Here is an 18,121-nt window from a genome sequence, read left to right as displayed (position 1 = left end):
AATGGTGAGGAATCAGCCCTGAACTACACGGGAGGATCTCAAGGCAGCTGGGACCATAGTCACCAATTAAACAATTGGTAACACACTACGCCGTGAAGGACTGAAATCCTGCAGCGTCCGCAAGGTCCCCCATCTCCAGAAAGCACATATACAGGCCCGTCTGAAGTTTGCCAATGAACATCTGAATGATTCAGATGAGAACTGGGTGAAAGTGTTGTGGTCAGATGAGACCAAAATCGAGCTCTTTGGCATCAACTCAACTGGCCGTGTTTGGAGGAGAAGGAATGCTGCCTATAACCCCAAGAACACCATCTCTACCATCAAACATGGAGGTGGAAACATTATGCTTTGGGGGTGTTTTTCTGCTAAGGGGACAGGACAACTTCACCGCATCAAAGGGACGATGGACGGGGCCATGTACCGTCAAATCTTGGGTGAGAACCTCCTTCCCTCAGCCAGGGCATTGAAAATGGGTCATGGATGGGTATTCCAGCATGACAATGACCCAAAACACACGGGCAAGGCAACAAAAGAGTGACTCAAGAAGATGCACATTAAGGTCCTGGAGTGGCCTAGCCAGTCTCCAGACCATAATCCCATAGAAAATCTGTGGAGGGAGCTGAAGGTTCGAGTTGCCAAACGTCAGCCTCGAAACCTTAATGACTTGGAGAAGATCTGCAAAGAGGAGTGGGACATAATCCCTCCTGAGATGTGTGCAAACCTGGTGGCCAACTACAAGAAACGTCTGACCTCTGTGATTGCCAACAAGTACTAAGTCATGTTTTGCAGAGGGGTCAAATACTTATTTCCCTCATTAAAATGCAAATCAATTTATAACATTTTTGACATGCGTTTTTCTGGATTTTGTTGTTGTTATTCTGTCTCTCACTGTTCAAATAAACCTACCATTAAAATTATAGACTGATCATGTCTTTGTCAGTGGGCAAACGTACAAAATCAGCAGGGGATCAAATACTTTTTTCCCTCACTCTAGGTGAGTCGATAAGAATGTTTGTAATGTTATTTACTTGTGTGTGTATGTGGGGACCTGTGTGTGTGTGTGTGTGTGTGTGTGTGTGTGTGTGTGTGAGAGAAAAAGCGAGAGAGAGAGAGAGAGAGAGAGAGAGAGAGAGAGAGAGAGAGAGAGAGAGAGAGAGAGAGAAATTGGATTGCATGATTTTGCCTAATATAAAATGACAAATACCTCTCACACAGGACATTTTTTTATAAGAATTTCCAAACTATTTCAACAGTTACAGTTAACTCACTAACGTGTTGTAAATATATGCCTTGTAAATTTCTAACACTTAGGTTTTCTCTCTGTCTCAGGAGTTATGAAGGTTGCATCCTTTAACATCAGGAGATTTGGACTGAATAAGGTTTCTGATCCAGATGTGCTGTCAACACTAGTGAAGGTAAAACATCCATCTAAACTATGTGCTGTGTGTCAAAAGAGGAGTCAAATGCTTTCATACCTGACAGGGCTCTGTAAATTAAGAAAATATCAAACACAATATTTTTTTGACAACAAAATATTTATAGATCCATTTCAATGAATCTGTTGGCAGTATTCCTACTATAAGACGACTTTAGTCATCATTTGGAATTAGTATTGTAATGCTCAACCGTAGTAGTGGAATAAGCCACAGCTCAAGGAGTGGCTTTCTTGCAGCACACGTTTACTTACAATCATTACAATACCATAGTGTATTTTTTATCTTGGCTGACAGTAGATGTCCTCATGAGTCACTACAGAAGAAAACAAGATAATTACACATGATAGCTGCTTGAAAGGCTGTACGTCACCAAACCATAAAGGGAGATCCCACACCCATTAAATACCTACAGGGTTCACACCAGCTGGGTCTATACATTAAGCAGTAACTCCTCTTTATCTGTTTTGTAGATTGTGTCTCGTTATGACATAGTGATTCTGGAGGTGGTGGATGTGAGCGGGGCATCCGCTACTAGATATAAGGAACAGTTCCTTCACAGGTACTGATTATTATTTTAATTATTTTTTTATAACCAATACTTGTTTCGTCATAATGTCATATGATTCACGGTAACATTATGACTGAAAATGTAAGAACTTTTTGCTTGTCATATTGTAAGGGATGATGTGGTTGACCTGGTTGACTGCTACTAATTTAGTATGAAGACAACCAAGTCGATGATATGGATACTTTCGCCAGAGAGACACTTTAGGCCTCGCTGTACAGGTTGGTCACACTTTTAACCTGTTGTTGAGACCTTCACAACATTAGATATAGAGTGAAACAATAAACTCAAATTGATAACTCAATGGGGATTCATCATTTCATCATGATTGGCCTGTATGTTCGCCTCAAGTAGTTTGTTGTTTCGATTCCATGTTTTATCACTGTTACATTGAATGATGTCAAAAGGAAGTCTATGCACACCAAGGTACTATCATTTTCTTTAGGCATGTACGCTCATGTATAAAATAATTTAAATAGAGGTGCCCAGAATCTGGCCGAATTATTTGATTTACAAAACTGTTGTTTTACATACTGTATTTGTAGTGCTGAAGGACCTGGTTCTGATCCCCGTCCACACCAAGCTTGATGACAGAGAGAGCTGGATGAGCTCTTTGAGATCTTCCTGGCTGTGAGGGACAAATGGAAGACTGATGTAAGTCTGAGGGAATAGCTCAAATCACATCCAATTCCCTATGAAGTGTACTACTTTTGACCAGGGCCACCTAGGATTCTTTAAATGTATTATTGCATTGGTTCATGCATGGTAGCATATCTCTTGATATTGGTGTGGTTGTTGCAAGTGTTTCGGATTTAGTTAGTTACGCAATATATGATTTGTTGTTGTCAAGACATCTGGCTGTGGTTACTTGTAAAAGATGAAACGATGATAAGTGATGGAATGATATGTCTCCTATCTGTTCTAGAACATAATGATTTGAGGGACTCCGTTTGGGAGATGAGAGAGATCCGTATCCGTAGCGACAAGAATTTCCACTGGCTGATCGAGATGATGTAGACACCACACAGGGAATGAACATACCTACGACAGGTATGTGAGCTGTAGTGACCACCGAAGTCACCTGACATACAGTGCGCTCCAAAAGTATTTGGACAGTGACACATGTTTTGTTATTTTGGCTCTGTACTCCAGCACTTTGGATTTGAAATGATACAATGACTATGAGGTGAAAGTGCAGACTGTCAGCTTTAATTTGAGGGTATTTTCATCCATATCGGGTGAACCGTTTAGACATAACAGCACTTTTTGTACATAGTCCCCCCATTTTAGGGAACCAAAAGTATTGGGACAAATTAACTTATGTGTATTAAAGTAGTCAAAAGTTAAGCATTTGGTCCCATATTCCTAGCAAGCAATGACTACATCAAGCTTGTGACTCTACACATGTGTTGGATGCATTTGCTGTTTGTTTTGGTTGTGTTTCAGATTATTTTGTGCCCAATAGAAATGAATGGTAAATAATGTATTGTGTCATTTTGGAGTCACCCAATACATGCTAACCTATTGTAGATAAGAGTAGAATATGTTTCTAAACACATCTACATTAATGTGGACGCTACCATGATTACGGATAAACCTGAATGAATCGTGAATAATGATGAGTAGGACAGCCGTATGTCATTCCTGGCCCTCACCATTTCCACTGGCCACTCCTGCTGGTCGGTCAGCACACAGCCATGGCCAACACCATGGGGTCTTCTGTCAATTCTGAGGGTAGAACAGAGTATACTGTCAATAGATCATTCTGTAACATGTTTTGTGAATTTACATTAATTACAATATGTAATTTACTGTAAATGTAATGGTAAAGCATAGTGCATATCCTGCAGACTTACCGGTTTTCTTAGCGAAATGTTCTCATGATCAAATTGACAGTTGATCTTTTCAGATTGGGGTGTACTAATCTGGCAGCCTCTGCCATGGTAAGGCCTCTGTTTACCACATGGTCAACGATGATGGCCCAGACTTCGTTAGACACAACAGTTCCCTGCCGTCTACCTCCCTCTATCTGATGCCCACCTCTCTGACGGGCCCCTTGTCCATGAGCTCTTTGATTTCTTCCTCTCCCTTGCTGTCTATCCTGCTCCATGTTGAAAGAAATTGCAAGTGTTCACACACACCCTTTTATATGATGACCAATTGTGGTTACCACTATGTGAAATCAATTAGCAATAATGAGTAGTTATTATGTATGGTTATAATAATAATAATAATATAATAATATGCCATTTAGCAGACGCTTTTATCCAAAGCGACTTACAGTCGTGCGTGCATACATTTTTTTTTTTTGTGTATGGGTGGTCCCGGGGATCGAACCCACTACCTTGGCATTACAAGCGCCGTGCTCTACCAGCTGAGCTACAGAGGACCACATCATGTATCTTACATGTCATTTAGATGTTTATACTTTACAAACACACATTTTATTTCTGTAGTTCTCAAAATCCATATATAGTAGACAAACCAGTTTAAAATCTGTAGGTTTACTAAACGGTTAAGTGATTAACCATTAATAACACAACTCAGGATATGACCCAGATGCAGACACAGGAGGCGGAAGGCTCAACATACAGAGTAGTTTATTAAAACCACAGGAGGCAGGCAAAGGGCAGGTCGAGGACAGGCAGAGGTTCATAACCAGGTCAGAGTCAGATAGGTACAGGACGGCAGGCAGGCTCGGGGTCAGGGCAGGCAGAATGGTATGGCAGGCGGGCTCAGGGTCAGGGCAGGCAGAAAAGGTCAGAACCGGGAGGACTAGAAAACAGGAACTATAGAAAACAGGAGTACGGAAAAACACACTGGTAGGTTTGACGAGACAAGACAAACTGGCAACAGAAACAGAAAACACAGGTATAAATGCACAGGATAATGGGGAAAATTGGCGACACCTGGAGGGGGGTGGAGACAAGTACAAGACAGGTGAAACAGATCAGGGTGTGACAATTAAGCGCAGTTGGATTAAGTGACGGTCAAATGTATTTAAACAAATGAGAAGAGAATCATATGAAAAGGATTGTGAGCATTGCATTGTGAAAGGCAATTACTTTATATGAAAGGTATTTCTAGATGAAACACTGATTAGGTTTGGTGAAAGATTTACTGTGTGATTTTGTGTGTTGTACTTAGTCAATTGAGAATGTGCTTAAAGTTTTGAAAATGCAGTATTTTTGATGGTCTGTTTTGAGTTTTGTACTAAGAGTTGTGAAATTTTACCACATACAGTACTTATGAAAATAGTACCAAAGCAATAAAAAAAGTATTTTGTTGTTATTATTCACTGAGTATTTATTCCTCGTCTCACAATTTTTTATTTAATGTTTTATCTTATCTTTAACTCTGCATTGTTGGAAATGGACACGTAAGTAAGCATTTCACTGTTAGTCTACACGTGCTGTCTACAAAGCATGTGACATATACAATTTGATTTGATTTAATAGGCAGGAATGTTGACAATCTTGTGTTATTACAACTCATCGTATTACTCAATGTCAAGGAAGGCAACCATAGCTGAGGTACGGTATGGTGCACTAATAGTTTTATGCAACACTTCCAAAGGGCCTCGGGAAGTGCTATTGCTTGGAATTTCAGAGCTTTGCCTGCAAGAGCTTTGTTTTTAACAACTTGACAACTGAGCATGTGTTTTTCGTCAAAGTCACATCCTTACTTTAAAGGCCCAGTGCAGTCAAAAACGTGATTTTCCTGTGTTTTATATATGCAGTGCCTTCAGAAAGGCACCCCTTGACTTTTTCCACATTTTGTTGTATTACAGCCTGAATTTAAAATTGATTAAATTGAGATTTTGAGTCACTGATCTACACACAATACCCCATAATGTCAAAGTGGACTTATGTTTTTAGAAATGTTTAGAAATGTATTAAAAATGAAAAACTGAAATGTCTTAAGTCAATAAGTATTCAACTCTTTTGTTATGGCAAGCCTAAATAAGTTCAGGAGTAGAAATGTGCTTAACAAGTCACATAAGTTGTATGGAGTCTGTGTGCAATAATAGTGTTTAACATGATTTTTAAATGACTACCCCATCTCTGTATCCCATACATAAAATCAGTCGAGCAGTGAATTTCAAGCACAGATTCAAGCACAAACACTAGGTGGTTCACAAAAAAGGGCACCTATTGGTAGATGGGTAAAAAAAAAGCAGACATTGAATATCCATTTGAGCATGGTGCAGTTATTAATTACACTTTGGATGGTGATCAATGCACCCAGTCACTACAAAGATACAGGCGCCCTTCCTAATTCAGTTGCCGGAGAGTAAGGAAACCACTCAGGGATTTCACCTTGAGGCCAATGGCGATTTTTAAACAGTTACAGAGTTCAATGGCTGTGATAGGAGATAACTAAGGATGGATCAACAACATTGTAGTTACTCTACAATACTCACATAAATGACAGTGAAAAGAAAGAAGCCTGTACAGAATAAAAAATATTCCAAAACATGCAACCTGTTTCGAATAAGGCACTGAGTAATACTGCAAAAACATGTGCAAATTACTTTTTTCCCTGAATACAAAGCGTTATGTTTAGGACAAATCCAACACAATAAATAACGGAGTACCACTCTTCATATTTTCAAGCATGGTGGTGGCTGCATCATGTTATGGGTATGCTTGTCATCGACAAGAACTAGGGAGTGTTTTAGGATAAAAATAAACGGAATAGAGCTAAGCACAGGCAAAATCCTAGAGAAAAACTTGGTTTAGTCTGCTTTCCAACAGACATTGGGAGACAAATTCACCTTTCAGCTGGACAATTACCTAAAACACAAGGCCAAATATACACTGGAGTTGCTTACCAAGACAAATGTTCCTGAGTGGCCTAGTTACAGTTTTAACTTAAATCTGACTTAAATGGCTGTCTAGCAACGATCAACAACCAACTTGACAGAGCTTAACGAAATGTTTTAAGAATAATGGGCAAATATTGTACAATCCAGGTGTGCAAAGCTCTTAGAGACTTACCCAGAAAGACTCACAGCTGTAATTGCTGCCAAAGGTGATTCTAATATTTATTGACTCAGGGGGGTTGAATACTTATCTAATCAAGATATGTGTTTTATTTTCCACCTCAAAACGTTATGTAAAAAGAAATCTTCCACTTTGACATTGATTTTTTTTGTGTGAATACTCTCTGAAGGCTCTGTATTTCCACACTTTGAGGTTGGAATAATACTGTGAAATTGTGAAAATTATGATAATGCCATTTTAGTGTAAGAGCAGTTTGAAAAGGCCGCCTGAAATTTCAGCCTGTTTTGGTGGGATGGAGTTTTGGCCTGCCTGGTGACATCACCAGGCGGTATAAGTTAATAAACCAATAACAAAAAGAGTTTCAGACCTCTCTGCCAATAACAGCTAGTTTTCAGATTACAGATCCCTCCCATTAGGCTCATCCAATTAGGCCCCTCTTTCGGACCACTCCCAGACAGTCCTAGCAAAGCTCTTGCTTTAGCTCTTGCTTTATCATGGCTCAGGCTAAGACCCAGATGCAGACACAGGAGGTGGATAGTATGAGTCTCAGAGTTTATTATAGTACAAGGGGCAGGCAAAAGGTAAGTCAAGGCAGGCAAAGAGTCGTAATCCAAATCAGAGTCCGGCAGGTACAGGACGGCAGGCAGGATCAGGGTCAGGACAGGCAGAAAGGTCAGAACTGGGAAGACTAGAGCACAGGAAACACGCTGGTAGGACTTGACGGGACAAGACGGAAACAGGAAACAAAGGGCTGTGAGACAGGTTTAATTCTAAACACATGGAACGTGTGATGTATATGGAGGGTGCGGGGCAACAGGAGACGAACAGCAGAGAGGCTAAGAATCTTAGAGATGGGGAAAAGGTTGATAAAATGGGGGGAAAGTTTGCAGGACTCCACCTGGAGGGGCAGATCCCGAGTGGACAGCCTTACCCTCTGCCCAAGACGGTAGCGGGGAGCAGGGGTCCAGTGGCGGTCCGCCTATCGTTGATACCTGGAGGTGGTCTTGAGAAGAGCGGCCCGGGCTCTCTTCCAGGTACGGCGACAGCGACGGACGAACATCTGGGCAGAAGGTATGCTGACCTCTTGCTCAGGGAAGAGTGGGGGCCGATAACCCATGGAACACTCGAACGGCGAGAGACCAGTGGCCGAGCAGAGAAGGGTGTTGCGGGCGTATTCCACCAACATGAGTTGCTGGCTCCAGGTGGTAGGGTTGGCGGAGACGAGGCAACGAATAGTTGTCTCCAGGTCCTGATTGGCCTGCTCCGACTGGCTGTTAGATTGGGGGTGAAAACCGGAGGACAGGCTGGCCGATGCCCCAATGAGGGTGCAGAACGCCTTCCAGAACCAGGACGAAGTCCAGGGATATATGGGACCAGGGGCAGTGAGGAATGGGAAGGGGTTGAAGGAGGCCAGCCGGAGCTTGCCGCAGAGTTTTGTTCTGAGCACACACGGTGCAGGCAGCGACGAATGCGGATACGTCAGGAACCAAGGTGGGCCACCAAAAACGTTGTCATACAAAGGCCAGTGTCCAACAGGAGCCAGGATGGCAGGCCAGTCGGGAGGAATAAGCCCATTCCAGAACCGGGGAACAGGCAGAGTCCGGGACAAACATCAGGTTAATTAACTTGAGGCGCTTGGTGGTGTGGAGATATTGTTGTAGAAACATTTGACTAGATAATCAACTCAAAAATATCTCTCAAGACATCGGAGCCTGTGAATTTAAGAATTTAGACTTTATTGAAGAACAAAGCCTGAGCCTTTCTCCAAGGAGAAAGAACTGGCTCTCCTTGGCTCAAAGATCTCCTTTTATACAAATACAAGAGCATAGTCATCCTTGCATAGCATGCACAGTTGCTATCCTTAGGGTAATTGATTAACTTCTTCCATGGCCACGCCACCCTTATCTTTCAACGTCTAGATGTCACATGTTGTTTTTCTCCAAAAAGGCTATGTGAACTTTTCCATATGACCTCTTCCTCTTATCTCATTATATTGGTGGCAGACCCTTTCTCAAAAATAATACACATACATACATTAAGGCATTTACAAATGTCTCTGCTCTGTATTAACCCCTCAACTGGCTCTCAATCCATAAACACTCCAAGGCATATAGGTTTTCAATTTTACAACATATCCATGCTTATTACTAATATTATTATTTTACCTTTGACCTTTCCCTACATTTGCCTTCATGATACATAAAATAATACCATATATCCCCCCTATGGGACATTCCACCAATGTCCCATCAATACAACGATTAATCACCCATATCACAAGTATTATAACAATCAAAATAATCAATATCCAAATCTAATCAAGTAATTGCCATGTCAACATCACTAAGCATTACTATTAATAAGTTATTCAGATCAGTCAGTCCACTTATAGTTTATAATCATAATCAAATGAATTACCCAAAACAACTTTAGAATGACAATTCTTAATTAGTCACCTTTGTTCCATCATTCAAAGTTAAAACTCTCACCTTGGCACATATCGATACTGGCCGAATGTATATTTATATTATACTAATTCTAGCATTAACTTCCTCATAACAAGAATTACAACAGATCAGTACCTTAATGCATTGTCCAAATTACTATAAATTTAGTAGTGTATAATACCTCCTTAATCAACATACTACCTCAACTAACACTCCCTTCCTCTACCGGCACTCAATCTTCTGGCGTCTTCATTATGTTCTTTATAGTTCATCTTGGATTACCCATAGCAATGTCCCAATTCCAATGTCACACCTGAACCGCCACACCTCCACCATCATCCTGTTTTGTCCATGTGCAACCCAGTATATTTGATGCTGGATTCAGGTCTCCTGGCAGGGGTGGGTCAGACAGGAACATCTTCAACGCCTTTGTTGTTCCTCTTCAGCCGAGTAGAGGAGTTTTGGTTTTTATTGAGGTTTACACCGTTCTGAGCCAATTGATCTCTGCAATGCATTATGACACCATCCGTTGTAACCTCAGGAAAGGACAGATCATAACAGTTCAGTTGAGTTAATTTCCAATCCAAAACATCCCTAGTAACATTGTCTACATGACAAATCATTATGTTTCACATTCTCCCTTGAATTCTTCCAAACTATATAACACAATTGTTTTATTGTAACATTCCTATATTTTTGCTCATACTCTATTTGACATTACTCTGGTGTTTCCCTTTCCTTGTTCCTATTCTAACAATTGCTTACACTTCTCTCTTCTAATAACACTTTCCCCTGGAAATCTAACACCAAATACTACATCAAATTGTTTATCTAAATCTTGGACTGTTTTCCTTATGTCTATGATTCACCTGTCTCTTTCTTTCATTATCTTAAGGTCACACTACCCCATGTGACTTCCCCATACTCTTTGTGCTGGTTTCTCACACACCAATAATATTTTAACCCTTGTATTTTAATTGTGATCCCTTCCTGTATTTTTAGTTATGGTTCCTGCCTGTGCAAGAATCTACTTTCTAATCCTGTCTATATCCCTTCTATGTCTTGTTCTTCTGCTCTTTATTGTTATTATCAGTACTCCATTCCCCTTATTCTCAGGTAACTAGTCAAGTACATAGAAATCAATGATAAGGATATCTGGTGCATCTTGGAGATCTGGAATCTCTCAATCATCAGTACCCTCACTCTGGTACAATGGTTAAGATGATACCCGATACTCCCCTCTATCCATACCATCGTTGGTATAACCTGGACAACGATGTGTATGGTTACTTCAATTGATAACCTTCCCCCATCACTAGGGTTTCCGGATCAGCCAAAGTCCCTCTCAATCTATCGACATCGGTCTGTGAAAAGTGTCCTTCAATCAGCCTTCCCATAGGGAAGCTCAGAGTTACTGCTGCAAAGACACAAGCACAGACACACACAAAAAAAAACAATGCTACCCAATGGCTGAGGTTGGAACACTCCTATAGTGGGAAACATGAATCTTAGTATCTGTCTCCACCAGTTTTACCATCATTAAGGTAGCCAACAACACCTGGTACAGGCCCCTCCACATAGGGTCTTTCCAGCTCTTTCTTCTATAGTCTTTTGCCATCACATAGTCTCCATGGCACAGAAAATACTCAGATTATCCTACTCAGTTGGGCATAGTTATCTTCACCCATGAAAATAAAATCTTAAGAACATTGTTAGGTTAGGTGAGACACAGTATGCTACTCATGTCCTCTCATCCGTCAAAAGAAGCCTTGAGATTATGAAGCACACCTGCTTCCAGCTTGTTGTAGTCCACTTATCTCATAGACAGACCACCTCTACACCATGCCTCCTATCACAAAAACAAAAATGATTTAACCTAACCCATAACACATTATTACTACTGCTCACATCCTTAATACACCTTGCATACTTCCCCACAAAACCATAATAAACCATTAAAACCTCTGTAATCCCAACTTCCCCCCTTGGACACATGCATCACATCGTGATTCATGTGTACAAAAAACAAAACAAAACAATATTGCCTATCAAACCTAAAATAATAACTAACCTTAAAATGACAACCCTTGAGCATATCTTTACTTAACTGTATTCCATAACACTATTCAAGGAATACTTCTCCTTCAGGACTAACTCTCTCACTTCATCCTTGTCCTGTTTAGACTAATTTATATATAGGATTTTTCCAAATTATAAACTTCTTCACAATTATCCTTATTTTATCTAACCCCCTAATTCAGCATGCCTCTAGAATTCATAGTGCGGGTGATCAGGTCACACTATAAAGCCAGGACAGATTTCAGAGGTCATTGAAATCATTCAATGAATTGTTTCATCCTATAGTATACTACTTCTAACAACCATCAAAACCTTTCATAAATGTTGTAATTCCTTAGTACAGCTCTTTTCAAAATAAATCACACATATTTACTTATCCCTCAGTAAATAAAACCCAAATTACATGTGTATGCCCCTTTAAGATATTTCACTTCCATCCTGTCAAAAAAACCCAAATAGAAATAAAAATCCTATACAACTAACATTTCATACTAAGTAGTTTGTTTGTGGTTATTTGAACACCATATAGTAAAACAATAAACAAACAAAAATGGCCAGGCCTTATTTATTTTTGTAGCTCCCTATGACAACCTAAAAATAAAACTACTTAATTTTACTAACTAGTTCCACCCTAGCCTACAGACTTTTTCAACCTCCCAATAAAGAAATCCCCATGTTCCTGGAAGAGAAAGTATACATGTCGTTAACATATAATCAACAATCCAAAGATAGTAATTACACACAAAACTTCATACATATCTCCCCAGTCCTATCTCACCCCTAAAACAATATTATAGGAGACTCCCATCAATCCTTAAAAGAAAACTCCCACTTAGAAGACACTAGATAATAACACATTTTATTAAGTTAACTACACCTTCCACTATAAACCTATAACCCCATTTTAGTAATTTAAACGTTGCAAACTGTTGCATTGATGTTTCCTTTTTTTTTTCTCCTAAAATATAAACTTATTGTTTCATAATCCAAAACCCATAAAAAGATGTGTACTTAATCCATCAAGTCAACAGCAACAACTACCTCCCAAGGTTCAACGTACTATAAACAAATTATCGTTATCTGAAGTAATAAAACATCATCATAACTCACTTCTGTCTAAACAAACTATATAATGTCATAATAAAAATGATCAATTATCAAATATCGTTCCTTATTCAACTATCGAGACATGTTCTTCATTAGTTAATCGTCTCCACAAAGCAATACTACCTAATAACATATTCTCATTCTCCTAAATATAAATAATTACTTCTATTAAACAATCCCATTCAACATCACATCAACCTGTCTCATCACTCAATTAACTTATTTTTTAAACCCTCTACTATATCTATCATACTCTACCGCTAATTTCCCTCATAACGGTACCTCAACAGATGACAAATTATTTTATATTTATAATAATAAACCAATAAAACATCCAATTCACCAATATGCAATTTCAATTACTATGTTATCCTATTCGACATGGATTGGTAGGACATCTTTCCTATAATGTTATCAATCAAACCAGTAATTCACATCAATAACATCAATGTAAAATATTTGCTTTCTGTCCCCTACTGGATTCGAACCAGGGACCCTCTGCACACATTGACAACATTCACCATCGAAGCAGCGTTACCCGTCGCTCCACCAGTGCCACACAAAGCATCTACTTCCAGTTCATAGAGCAAATGACGTCACCCAACGAAAACCACACTAGCTTTCACCGCTAACTAGCTAGCAATCTCCTGCCGATAACAATAATAATAATAATATGCCATTTAGCAGACGCCTTTATCCAAAGTGACCCACAGTCATAATATTCAATCTCCTATGACTTCCTACAAAATACGCAATCCTTGTACACTTAACGTAACCCATAATATCCCTTATAGCGCTCTCACGTTTCAGCAAGCTCCAATGTCCAACATCCACAGACAAAAATGGAAATTCTTCAATTTTTCCTAGCAGACCTAATAAACCACTTTCAAACAGCGTTCTGCATTTACCTCTATCATAGGGTTTAAAAACGAACTTAACAACATTAACCATCCTAAATTGCCGTAGTAACGTCATATGTTTGGTTCAGTTGATCTATTACCATAAAAGACATTCACTTCTCCATGCGTCGTAAACTATATCCTATTTCTCCTGTAATCAACTAAAATCATAGCCACACAATTAAACCATCACTCCGCCATTACAGAATGAATTAACTATCCTTTCTAAGCAAGCTACAAGTAACACCAAACACTTGCTGTAGTTTACCATCATATATTGAAATAATCAATTTATCACAATCCAATTTATCTATAGACATATTTCACCATTGTCACTCGTTTAATCTAGCAAAACCTCATTCAATGACTAAGAATTACTACCACATAGTCTCCTCTCCGTTAACATTTTAGTCATTTAGCAGATGCTCTTATTCCAAGCGACTCACAATTAGTGTGCTCATACATTATTATACTTATACTAGCCCCCCTTGGGAATCGAACACCCAACCCTGGCGTTGCAAGCACCGTGCTCTACCAACTGAGCTACAGCGGACCACAGTTGAGCGTATAGTGCCCTCCTCTCATAATATTATAATTGTAGCTCATCGCCTTACTTTAGTTCAAAACATAAGTTTGTTTATTCAACAAATCTAGAACCCACTATAAATTGATGCTATTCCCTCAGCATAAAAGCCAAAGCTCCTTGCATCCCCTGGTTTACGTAATGAAAATACATTATCATTCTACAATTCACCAAATATTCGCATACACCACTGGTGACGCAAACCATAGAATAAAATAATAACAATTAGAATTTTGTCAAATAGATGTTTTCCATCCAACTATTCAAACTTTCTTTAAATAACTCTTTCAGCTCGATACAGTCAAACAAGTATGACTCTCTTTTAACCGGAAACTAATTCATGCCTTTAGTAAAGTCTATTCACCTCTCAACAATAACTAATAATCCTGACTGTTCCTTCAATCTAAACAACCCACAACTATAGCTAAACTATACTTAGAAAACCTAGACTCTGTTCAGCGATGCAAAATCTATGCTTTATTGAAATGACAAGTTAATCCTCCTTTATTCCAATGATAATGGTCAGTAGTTTTAGTATCTGGCACATACTACACTTTATCAGAAAATAGCTTTGAAGGACACAGATCTCACACGCTCAACGTAATCAATTTAGCAGTCAACAAGTCAAACCCCACATTCATTGATTTGGAAACAGATCTAACAACCAACCAAATGAATTATATATCTTCTTCTGAAATAATAGATAGTTATTACAATGCTTAATTCTACCACATGTCCTATGTACTCTCTCCCCTTTCCACATCTGTCTACGTGTTTGAGCAAGTCAACACCTATAATTTTATCCAATCCCTCGTATTTACCACACTCACATAAAATTCATTATATTCCAATTTATTCATATCTACCAAACCCATTCATGTTTCTAATTATTCTTTATTGCCACAAATCAGTTAATCACCATCTAGTCTCAGCGGAACAAACAACAAATTAACCAAATCCTTTCCCTTAGTCATAGAATCCTCCTAGAATCATATAGACTGGTCACTATTCCCTGATCTTACAAAATTCTATGACAGGCATTGTTGTACTAAACTCCAAGATATAATTTACAAGAAAAGCTTATTATTTCAATGTATATATAATTATCAAACACACCTCTATATCTCATCATTCAAACTTCAGAATGCGACTAATTTACATCATTATACCACTTTTATTCCATATTTATACAATGTTGTTCTTAAACGCCCTTAATTACTTTGTATAACCTACAGGAATATGTTATTCTATCAAAGGGCCCAAATTTGGAATGTTAACCCTATCCTAGTTATTATTTTACTGTAGTCAATTTATCATAATACTGCATCACCTCTAAAGTTTCTAAATATAATGTCAGAAACATACCCTAACAGATTTATCAAAATACAATGCATAAACGTCGTATGACCACACCAATAAACGTGACCTGTTCCTCCAACAGAATTTATTCTACCCCTCCTGGTAACGTGAATTTTCTACACTCAGTTGGTCAATGAATATCCACGCACCATTTATTCTTCTCTTTCCTAATGTGAGATTGGGCACACCCTTTCTCCATCAGACAGAAGCTTCAAACAACCTCAAATATATTTCCTTTCCTTACAGAAAGGCTATTTACTTGCAGGGTTTCTTATTATTCTCACTCACACAGATGAGCAGCCACTTGTGCCCAAATGAATCAGACAGTTGAATGACTCACAGCCGCCCAAGCAACCCATTCCCCATATGAGATGAGCAGACCTACTCTATATATAACACTTTATCAAAAATTTGAAGCCCTTGTAGCTATTTAACCCGTTCACCTACTCAGGATGACCGGTGTTACTCCAATTTACGGTGTCACCTACGCCGGATGACCCAACTTTTTTACCTGTTCAACCCTACCTAATTTTGGCATCACCACACACAGGATGATGACCTGCCCGTTCAGTCCTCTGGAATTTTAGCTCTCCAAAGCGTTTATCCACAGGATTTATATTTATTAGGCCCCTAGGTATTACACTTCCTCAACACACCTGGACTTCTACTACGCTTTCCTAAGCGACCTGTCAATTCTGTCCTATTCTATCTGTTGCACTTCCTCAACACAGAAAAATAAGCGGTATTACCCAGGATTTCTGCCTACCTATGCAGTCCTCAAGACGATTCACGTCTAAAGCGGTATCTGTAGGACTTAACATGTTATTGTCTGATCGCTCAACCAGCTGTACAACCACCCGTGTCGAAATGACCCAGACAGAGCAATCAGCAAGATGAATCAACTGAATCAAATGAATCAAATGAATCAAATCAATTGAACAGACGGTTCAGACAAACAACAGCGACATGTATTCTTAAATTCAAAAGCTCCTAGTGTCTAACTTTCTGGTTCTTAAATTTGGAGAGACCTACTTGGTATTTCTTTAGATGTTGCCGAGCCCCGGATCGGACCACACAAACTTTATACTATTTAAGTAAGAACTTGGCTTACCTTTTTAAAAGCGGCCGCTTTTGTTTGTATGGTCCGTCCAAGCCGTTTCACAACTGCAAATGTATACCGTCACTGATCCCTATCAGGTCCCATCTGGGGTGCCAAATATGTTGTAGAAACATTTGACTAGATAATCAACTCAAAAATATCTCTCAAGACATCGGAGCCTGTGAATTTAAGAATTTAGACTTTATTGAAGAACAAAGCCTGAGCCTTTCTCCAAGGAGAAAGAACTGGCTCTCCTTGGCTCAAAGATCTCCTTTTATACAAATACAAGAGCATAGTCATCCTTGCATAGCATACACAGTTGCTATCCTTAGGGTAATTGATTAACTTCTTCCATGGCCACGCCACCCTTATCTTTCAACGTCTAGATGTCACATGTTGTTTTTCTCCAAAAAGGCTATGTGAACTTTTCCATATGACCTCTTCCTCTTATCTCATTATATTGGTGGCAGACCCTTTCTCAAAAATAATACACATACATACATTAAGGCATTTACAAATGTCTCTGCTCTGTATTAACCCCTCAACTGGCTCTCAATCCATAAACACTCCAAGGCATATAGGTTTTCAATTTTACAACATATCCATGCTTATTACTAATATTATTATTTTACCTTTGACCTTTCCCTACATTTGCCTTCATGATACATAAAATAATACCATAATATTCCAGGTTCTTATGATCCGTCCACACAATGAAAGGGTATTCAGCCCCCACTAACCAGTGCCTTCACTCCTCCAAAGCAATCTTCACTGCGAGTAGTTCTCGGTTACCCACGTCGTAATTCCTTTCAGTGGTGTTGAGACGATGGGAGAGGAAAGCGCAGGGATGCAGCTTTTGGTCTTGGGCCGAATACTGGGACAGGACAGACCCCACTCCGACGTCCGAGGCATCGACCTCCACCACGAACTGCCGGGACGGATCCAGATGGCTTAGGATGGGGGCAGTTGTGAAGAGTTAACCAATTATCTATTGACCTGTATGCTAAGATAAGAATGAACTGCAGTACAATCACAATACTACACTGTACAATACTAGGAATTAATCATTAAACCCAACACGTTCAGATAGGTATATCTTATCTACACAATGCAATTGTTTTCTACTGTGTGTGTGTTGTGATTTAGATCTCCCAGCGGTCTATTCCTCCAGTGAACATGCATGAGGGCTTCTATTTTGATGTGTTGGAACTGAAGAAGGAGAACCTCCTGTTGGAATGAGAAAATATTCATCTGGAGATCAAGCTGCTGAAACAGAAGCTTGCTGTGTTTGGGCTATATGAATGAGGAACAAATTGAACGTTTCTTATATTTGTTTGTTACTGAATGTTTTCCTTTCTTGGTATTATTAGCCTACATGACAGCCATTATTTCTGAATTGTCTCTATTCATGTATATAGTCAGCTGCATGCTTATTTCTTAATTTGTCTATATTTCTATTTTTTATTTTTCTGTAATTTGATACATTATACAATACATATCCTGAGAAAAAAACGTTATAAAACATTGTGAAACATACCAGT

The 18,121-nt window shown here is 39.1% G+C and overlaps 1 pseudogene across 1 annotated transcript; it reads left to right on the top strand.

Annotated features, from left to right (window-relative positions):
* Positions 1-1,334: 1,334 nt before the first annotated feature.
* LOC311149517 lies at positions 1,335-17,885 on the top strand (annotated as a pseudogene). The gene is made up of 6 exons: positions 1,335-1,415; positions 1,907-1,948; positions 2,596-2,659; positions 2,927-3,051; positions 17,394-17,529; positions 17,727-17,885. The product of its transcript is annotated as an uncharacterized misc_RNA (transcript).
* The last annotated feature ends 236 nt before the right edge of the window (positions 17,886-18,121 follow it).

Source organism: Coregonus lavaretus (genome assembly GCF_964263955.1).
Source record: "Coregonus lavaretus genome assembly, chromosome: 22".
In the NCBI taxonomy this organism is placed as follows: Eukaryota; Metazoa; Chordata; class Actinopteri; order Salmoniformes; family Salmonidae; genus Coregonus; species Coregonus lavaretus.
Note: the sequence above shows the minus strand (reverse complement) of the source record. Positions and strands in the feature narration are given on the sequence as shown.